The following is an 8,042-nucleotide window of genomic DNA, read 5'->3' as shown; positions in this document are numbered from 1 at the left end:
TGTGTGTGTTACATTACTTACAAAATGTTCCATATATTTTTCGAATGGGATGCTCCTGCCAAGTACATTCTGGTTTTTCCATACATTTGACCGCTTTATCATACCGTAGATTATTCGTAAAGTTTGGCCAAAAAGCTTTTGTTAAGTCTCCACTTAACCAATTATTTGGTACTACTTGTAGTCCATCTTGAAATTCGACGATTGCATAAAATTTATCAGTCATTCTGTATAAATGAATATTAATCAATTATATTCATTGTGTAGTAATGGGAAGATTGCATATTTATTATTTTTGCATGGCAATTTCACATATTTTTTTTCACATCTTTTAATGGCCATGATTGCAACTTTGAGCTAAATTTTACGGAATACATTCCAAGCAATGAAGATGAACAAGGAACTTTAAAGAAATCTTCTTTTTCCACAACTTTGTAGCCGATAATAACAGGAATATTTTGCTTTTTACAATGTGCCACGTTTTCAATAGATACAATAGAACCACAACTTAAACCACAACAATTATCTGCAAGTGTCCCAGTTTTAAATGTAACTTCGTTGAACTTGATAATTTTATATTGTGGATTATTACAATTGGATAGAAGTGGACGATTGTTATGTAACGATGTTAAGTTTGGATGTATATCAATGAAATCCGACGATACAGTAGATGATGTAGTTAAATTAATTTCTTTTTCGATACATCTCCGTACAACTTGTTCTAAAGGTTTCTCCGCTTTTCTGAGATATTTTTCTAACACTTGCATGTAGTTTTCAAACTTGAACCCACTGAAGTTATCAAGTGGTCCAAATTTTTTGACATCGTTTACAAGATGTATAAGACTGTGAACATTGTGAGACACGTTTTGCTTTCCGTAAAGTTTGATAAATGTTTTCACAAAAAAAAACAATCAAATCTTGTGCATAAGACAGTTGTTTATGCGAATTTTTTGAAGACAATATTCTAACAATAACATGTAGCGTCATAAAATAAATGTATACATTGTTTTTAAGTAGAGATTAAGATTTAAAAGCTACTGGACCCATATACAACAGTATTAATCGATATTCCGTGGCTTTCCATAATTTTACGCAATCAAGTTTTCGAAGCTTTCTGGCAAATTCCATAGGTATTGATGGCTTTACCTGAGTTAAACGTATAGATATTTCTTCAACGGCTCTATATTGTAGTCGATAATGTAGTTCTCCATCCAGCCATAAATATATTAATTTACGCATTATTCCTAAGCATATTAGATGCATGTAATCCAGCGGAACGTTTGTAACGGGTTTGAAATGAGGTATTTTTAGTAAGCTACATGTTATATCTGGCATTTGATACCTGTCATCAGTCTTTTAAATAAAATCATTATCTGATCTAAGTGGCGCATCAATTTGCGAGAAGCATATACGATTTCCTATATATTCTCCTTCTGTAGTGCATTATATGCAACTAGAATATCCGGAATGTCCCTTTACGCATAAAACGAACGCTTTTGCTGGTGTGTCACATATTAAAGCTTCTATTCTGCATTGAATATTACAACCATTTACATAAATTTCAGTTTTACACATGTCTATAGCCTCGTTCACAAAATCTTNTAAAAAATCGTTGACATTTGCTGGTTTTTCTGTTCCATGATAAATTCCGATTGCAAATACTTTGTCATATGGAAGAATTGAACCAAGTATAGGCCAAAATTGTTGTTGTGACGATTTTGAGAGTGGTAAACCATCAATATTAACAGCTATTTGTATACTATCTACATTGCTCTTTATAGAAGTTAATATTTTCAGTACAGATTTTTGTAATCCAAAATGATAGTACGTTCCTGGTATTACAATACGTATCTTTTGATTTCTCGGAGTTTTTACAATTGAACGTNCATCTAAAGATAATGATGAAAAACACGAATGATTTCTCAGTTTCTGAAGCAATGCTCTTAGAGCCGTATGTGAAATTTGATGTTGTACAGCCTAGACAGCAAGATCACTTTTAAAATTGTTAACTGTTGCATTTTCAGATATGAAAGAAATTTCTGATTTATAGAAGTCGCTAACGGATGATTGTAATAAATCATTATTTTTGTTCCACTCGTAAAGAATATCATTTTCGGTTACAGCATTCTCAGNAGCTTGATTATGTATTATATCTGAATTAATTGTACAGACATTTTCCAAATGTTCTGTGTATTTATAATTGACATTATTATATGATGACGTTACAGTCGTGCTTAATAAAGCATCAGAAACAATTTCTGATTCTTGCGTAGCCAATCTTTTTAAATGTCGGTTTGATACAGATGCAACGTCTTTTCTCGATCGCTTTTTATCCATTATTTGTATTCTGCCAATACAATTATATAATATTATATTTTAAAACTAATAGTTATAATCTAACTTACTTAACTAACTTACTTTAACACTAAAAGTCTTCTTCGCTATCCACTGAAGAGCACAAGACACGATTATTTGTAGTATTCGGCGACTATTGCTTGTCTTTTTTTTTTGTGGCGTGATTTTGCATGTCTGCACGCGTCAGTGATGCGAACTAAAACAATAGAATATTCCGCATGCGCGAGATTACACTAAAGACCATTCTATATAAGACGCAGACACGGATCGCAGATCTCGCGGAAGTAGTTAATCACATTGATCAAATTAGCCAAGTGACCAACGTGACAGTTAGGTTNATTCCGCAAAACCTCCTATCCGCGTCTGTTTTATGTAAATAGATCTTAAAAGTTTGTTAGCGGACAAAAATTGAAATATTTTATACCATATTCATTACGTTGTTCATTCACAACAAGAGATAGCTGTGAATAAACGGCAATAATGAAAATTAGTTTCAAGATATTTTCCCTAAAACTATAACAGATCGCGAGCAAATTTTTTTGTATTTGTGAAAAGATGCAGAAAAAAAACATAGTAAAAACAAACCGCAATCCGAATAAAAATCAGTTTAGCAATTATGTCTTTCCTACTTTTAGTTTGTATCGATAGATCGAGCTTTTAATCTCACCGTTTAGTCTGTTCAAATTTTAATTATATAATAATTCAAATAATAATTTNCAATAATTTTAAATAATTGTAACAGTATTTAAATAATTACAGTATTTAAATCTCCAATTGAGTANTTAAATAATAATTCACAAAGTATAATAAAAAATTATTACTCATTTAAATATAATCAANAATTAGTCTCTTTTACGATCTTGTTTTTTTTTTGAGAGACAAAAGCTAAAAAAACTAAACTCGAAAACGTTNTCTTATACTGTGTACAATTAATTAATAATTTTAAATATATAATATATATTATTGATATTTGTTGAAAAAGTAATAACATGAATTGAACTAACACTTACATTAAAGAACTCAAAGTCTATAATTATAGTCTATAATTAATCAATCGCTCGTGAAATAATCAAATAAATCAAACGGCCGATACGAGCAGTAAAATACAGGTTGGTCGTGTATAAAAAGTTGTCTTTATTTAATAAATAGACGTTTTGGTCACACAAGTAAAAAGAATAGATAAAAAAAAAAATAGATATTTGAAAACAGAATAGATATTTGAATTTTTAATCGGCCCATCCGCAATCACAAAAAATTTGTACAGTTTTGAATATAGTTGATAGAATTTTACTATTATCTGACCCTTGCTTCAAACAGAATAATTTTAAATTTATGATTGAGGTGCTCTTTATGAATAATTATAATCTACATTTTATATTTAAAATAATCAAGAATAGAATTAAATTTTTAACTTATAACAGATTAAGTTTAAACATTGACAATAAATTTGTTTGTCATTCTGATCTTGAAACTGGTAAAAAATATTTTGTTGTTCCTTATCTTCTTGATTTGTCTGACTCTTTTTCAAGATTTTTTAAAAAAACTAAGAAGATTTCTTTGTTGTTTCGAAGTTTGAATAAATTGAGTAAATTCATAAAAGTTGGAAAGGATAAGTTAACTCATGATCAAAATAAAGATGTGGTGTATCAAAATTATTGTAATAATTGTAATATATCTTATGTTGGACAAACGAAGCGTAAGTTAAAAACAAGAATTAGCGAACATAAAAATCAGATTAATAGAAATTCTGATTTTGTTTCTGTGGTTACGGAGCATTGTTTGGAGACTGGTCATGACTTTATTTAGAACGACGTTAAAATCTTGGATATGGAAAAATTTTTTTATAAGAGATCAGTTTCAGAAATGCTCCACGTCAAGTTACAAGACAATCCGATAAATGTAATGTCGGACACTGACAAGCTAAAACCTTACTTTCCCTTTTTAGAATTGTATAGATCAAAAGTTTAGACTGTTACTTTTGTATTTAATTTGTAAACATGTTTTTCGACTTATTGTGAACCTTTTGATCTTCTGATCTGATAGTGGGGATATTTATATATATTTGGCTGTTTTATGTTTTCTTGCCAGTACACATTATAGTATTGTAATTTTACGACATCATTTCATTTATCTGTTAGTGATGTAGTGAACTAAAATGTTTTTTCTTATTTGAGTGAGTTTTATTAATATGTTACTTTTAATTTACTCTGATGTTTGCTGTGCGCTTATTTTATTTATTGTTAATTTTTTTATTTTTTATTTTTTCTTGTTAGACTTTAATCTTTAATTTAACTTTTTCATACTGAAAAAGGTCCAAACTTGTGTGACCAAAACGTCTATTTATTGAATAAAGACAACTTTTTATACACGACCAACCTGTATTTTACTGCTCGTATCGGCCTTTTGATTTATTTGTTCATAGTCTATAATTAGTTAGTTATTTTCAATGAACAAATGTGTTAGTGTGTAGGCAATTGTGGACATTTATCATATATGTATATATATATGTGTGTGTGTGAATAAAATAATAATAAACATCTATAATTTTATCTTGAATTCCATTTCATTATTAAAAAAATAAATAATTTTTTTTAACTCTTTCAAACTATTCTTTCAAAAATGAAAAAATTATAAAAACTCAAAAGATTTTATATTACTGTTGTGTATTACACGACGATATGTTATATTACTATTGTTTCATTACACAAAAATTATTGAAGAAAAATGTTAAACTTTATATATATGTCATTGTAGTAAAAAAATACAATTAAATAAACGCTTTTTTTACATTCATATTTCCTTCAGATGGCGTGATGTTACCTTCTATTTCAAATGCTTTAATAAAACTAAAAAGTTACACAAAGAATTGTTTTGCTNTCCTTATATTGTAGAACAAAAAAATACTTTGTAACATTTTATGTGATATATTATAGATGAGTATTATACTATTTAAATCTCTTGGATTTATGATCTTATATTTATAATCNTATATTTCATAATCCTCTACATATCATATTTTATGAGACTCTTTTTTGTATATTTCATGTGTGTAATTACATAAATGATACATACCTAAAGCAAAAGGTAAATGATTCCATATTGACATAATAGCAAGAGTTTTTCTGCCATTTTCATCCACAAATACATCAAATTCATTATAACAGTAAAAGTTCAGTTGTGTCACATGTGTTCGAGTTATGTAAAATGCAAATAAGAAATATACCAAGTTTAGCTTCGTCATCAGGAAATTCTACATTGTACATAAAAATCTACTGTCATTGTTAAAAACATAAAAAAGCTTTAAATCGTATGTAATATATTTGATGTTCTCTCACCAATTATAAGTTTTTAAATCAATTTGTAAAAATTTTTGACATCCTTTAATAAGGAAATTGGATGTAAATATGGAGCGACTGCAAGGTTCTTCAGTTTTAAAGGATTGAGTTTGATGGAATATGACAAAGTTGTCCTCAAAATCTCCAATTTTCCATTTAAGTTACCTACATAAATAATATAAAAAATAATTATAATAATTATAATAATTATAATAATTTACATAAAAGTACATATTACAATAAATTATACGCAATTAAATATTATTATAATAATTATATTACTTTATATAAAATGAAATATGCGCATTATAAAAAANTTCTTACATTACATGAGATGCAGTGGCGACATACAATATTTCATCTTTTAACTGATAATAAAGATGGCAACTATCAGGAGCTGATAACACACTCTTTGTACTGATTGCTGGTTTTGAACAGTCAGCAGCTAAAGCATTATTTTTAAGTAGCTTTAAGTTACAGTACATTAATTCTCTGTATTCACTAGCTATCATTAAAGCTAGATCCAAGTGAGGATGTAATAAAAGCTGATATGTTTGTTTAACACCACGTACTGTAGTGAGCNTTTTAAATTTAGAAGCACAATATAAAAAGAGACCTTTTTTTGCATCAATCAANGCACATCATCTGTGTCCAGATTCACAACACAGTTTAAGTCCATCTGAAAAGAAATGTNTGTAAAACGCTTAAACATTTAAAAAATACTCAAGTTTATTTTATTTTAATAAATTTTGTCTTTTACCTGATGTTTTTCTAGTAGAAGTACAATTTGATATTTCTTCGGCATAGAATATAAACTTTAATTAGTAACAGCATTTAAAGCCTTACAGTTCCTTTTATTGATCTGACTCAGAGCCATGACATCCAAACTAGATNAAGGCTGGCAGGTAGTCATGGAGTGCGATTCTATTTTAAAGAGGAAGTCAGATTTTGTTGTACCCAGCACATCGCACAGTATGTTGCACCGTGTGTCCAAAATATTGCAACTACTGAGAATAAAGAAACAGGTGCTATACACTCGTAATTGTCTAAAAATATAAACTGCGTAACTACGCACGTCCGATCGTTACGGCCAATTTTCCTTCAGTTTNCTCCCGAACGATCTGCTATACGCAACTATACGCAACGGTTACACAAAGGCTTTCGGCACGCGTCCGTGATGCTAACNAAAACAATAAAATATTCCGCATGCGCAGGATTACACTAAAGACCATTCTACATAAGACGCAGACGCCGTTGCTGATCTCGCGGAATTAGCCAATCACGTTGATCAAATCAGCCAAGTAACCAACGTGACAAGTTAATTCCGCAAGACCTCTTATCCGCGTCTGTTTTATGTAAATAAGTCTTAAACGTTTTTTTAGCGGACAAGTATTGAAATATTTTGTAATGTATTAATTGTGCGTTGTCCATTCACAACAAGAGATAGCCGTGAACAAACGGCAATAACAAAACTTACGTATATCCACAATAATTTGTTACACACATATCTGCTGATAACTTTGCGTAATTCAAAAGTATATTCTGAGAATATGCGAGAAATAATATACTATAAGAAACGTTACAGTATATCTTAAGAATGAACGAGAAATAATATACTACAAGAGATTTTATAGAAATGTTCTCAGTATATTATATATATAACGTATATTTAAAGTATGACAATCGAATATTCGAATAATATCATGTGCTGTTAGGAGTGTTCACACTATTCTTACTGTTCAGTTTACTTGATTTCATGCAGTTTCTTAAGTCAAATAATGATGAAACATAAATATCTATTTCAAAAAGAGAGGAAAGTCTAAATTTTTTGTGATATTGTTTCTTCAAGTACACAAAAGAATAAATAATTCTTGCTGTTCAATTAACTTGTCTTAGCTGAATTGTTCTGCTAAATTCAGTAGTAAATAAAATGTTGGGGTCCATTTCAAANTGAGAGCAAAACTTGTTTTCAATAAAGTTAGTTTTAAATACGCAACAGAGACGCATTGAAATAACGTGTATGAGTCTTACATTCTTCTGCCAAGTAGTAATGAACTGTTCATTTCAAATGTTTATTTCAAAAGGAACACGAAGACTAAATTTTTCCTGACGACCTGGTTGTTCCAATACATAGAAGAATACAGATAAAGAGGTATACTTCTTGCAAATGCATTATGACATTCTTCTTTGTTTTTGCCCAATGTGATCTTTACGTATTGATTGACCATTCCTTATTTTGTTCAGTATATATGATATGTTTTGAAATATTAGGAAATAATGAAGGATTTTTTTTGTACCTCAAATGTGTGTGTGTGTGTGTGTGTGTGGCGTTTATTGCTGGTGATGCTCTTACTA

General features: G+C 29.3%; 1 long non-coding RNA gene across 7 annotated transcripts; it reads right to left on the bottom strand.

Annotated features, from left to right (window-relative positions):
* Positions 1 to 6: 6 nt before the first annotated feature.
* Positions 7 to 6,878, bottom strand: LOC109861015. 7 transcript variants are annotated; one of them, XR_002250910.1, is made up of 6 exons: positions 6,448 to 6,878; positions 6,012 to 6,366; positions 5,688 to 5,852; positions 5,425 to 5,602; positions 2,416 to 2,548; positions 7 to 224 (listed from the first exon to the last, which is right to left on the bottom strand). It is a non-coding gene; the product is annotated as an uncharacterized LOC109861015 (long non-coding RNA). The 7 variants fall into 7 exon arrangements; XR_002250915.1 differs by having other exon boundaries at positions 5,425 to 5,852; positions 6,448 to 6,611; positions 6,763 to 6,878; XR_002250909.1 differs by having other exon boundaries at positions 5,425 to 5,852.
* Positions 6,879 to 8,042: the final 1,164 nt, after the last annotated feature.

Source organism: Pseudomyrmex gracilis, unplaced genomic scaffold, assembly GCF_002006095.1.
Source record: "Pseudomyrmex gracilis isolate BER0280 unplaced genomic scaffold, ASM200609v1 scaffold_542, whole genome shotgun sequence".
NCBI classification, from domain to species: domain Eukaryota; kingdom Metazoa; phylum Arthropoda; class Insecta; order Hymenoptera; family Formicidae; genus Pseudomyrmex; species Pseudomyrmex gracilis.
The sequence above is the reverse complement of the archived record's forward strand: the minus strand, read 5'-3'. Positions and strand labels throughout refer to the sequence as shown.